A 1253-nucleotide genomic window follows, 5' to 3' on the forward strand; every position below is an offset into this window, starting at 1 on the left:
AATTATTATTATTATTATTATTATTATTATTATTATTATTATTATTATTATTATAAAGGCGGTGAGCTGGCAGAATCGTTAAAATGCCGGGCGAAATGCTTAATGGTATTTCGTCTGTCGCTGCGCTGTGAGTTCAAATTCCGCAGAGGCCAACTTTGCCTTTCATCCTTCCAGGCTCGATAAATCAAATACCAGTTGAGTACTGGGGTCGATGTAATCAACTATCCCCTTCCCCCAAATTTCAGGACTTGTGTGCCTATAGTAGAAAGGATTATTATTAGTAAGGTGGAGAGTTCGCACAATCATTAGCATCCTGAGTAAAATGCTTAGTGGTATGTTGTCTGTCATTACATTTTGAGTCCAAATGCTTTCAAAGAGTTCAAAGAAAGGATTATTATTATTATTATTATTATTTTAATGTTCACTTTTCCATGCTTTCATGGGTCAGACAGACAGAGTTTACTTAGGCAAATGCCCTTCCTGTCACTAATCCTTACCTGTTTCCAAAGAAAGTAATATTCCTCCATGGCCAGAGATGATTTCACAGAATATTAGAAACACACTGCTTGTGTGACAATGACATTCATTTACATTGATCATGCAACATCAAGGCGAGAGACAAGGAGACAAATATATACACACTCACATTCACATACATATGCACATGTACATATGACAAACTTGTAGCTTCTGTCAACCAAATCCACTTTCAAGATTTTGGTCAGACCAGGGGGCTATGGTAGTTCTACACCTACCCTGGGTGCTATGCAATGGGACTGAACTCTGAACCATATAGTTCAGAAGCAAACTTCTTAACCACACAGCTACAATTGCACTTATCATACTGAATAAATAATAAATACTGTCAACCTTTCATTTTTATGCTTCACAATTTAAATATTCTGCTAATTTGCTTTTATTCATCCTTACAGTATGCAACAGTGGAGGCGCAATGGCCCAGTGGTTAGGGCAGCAGACTCGCGGTCATAGGATCGCGGTTTCAATTCCCAGACCGGGTGTTGTGAGTGTTTATTGAGCGAAAACACTGAAAGCTCCATGAGGCTCCGACAGGGGTTGGTGGCAAACCCTGCTGTACACTTTCACCACAACTTTCTCTCATTCTTACTTCCTATTTTCTGTTGTGCCTGTAATTCAAAGGGTCAGCCTTGTCACACTGTGTCACGCTGAATATCCCCGAGAACTACGTTAAAGGTACACGTGTCTGTGGAGTGCTCAGCCACTTGCATGTTAAT

At 39.6% G+C, this 1253-nt stretch overlaps 1 long non-coding RNA gene across 1 annotated transcript in view; it reads left to right on the top strand.

Moving 5' to 3' along the window:
- Positions 1–1253, top strand: part of LOC128249054 (uncharacterized) — a 7099-nt gene that overhangs the window by 5187 nt on the left and 659 nt on the right. The window lies entirely within an intron of this gene.

This window comes from Octopus bimaculoides, chromosome 11 (genome assembly GCF_001194135.2).
Source record: "Octopus bimaculoides isolate UCB-OBI-ISO-001 chromosome 11, ASM119413v2, whole genome shotgun sequence".
In the NCBI taxonomy this organism is placed as follows: Eukaryota; Metazoa; Mollusca; class Cephalopoda; order Octopoda; family Octopodidae; genus Octopus; species Octopus bimaculoides.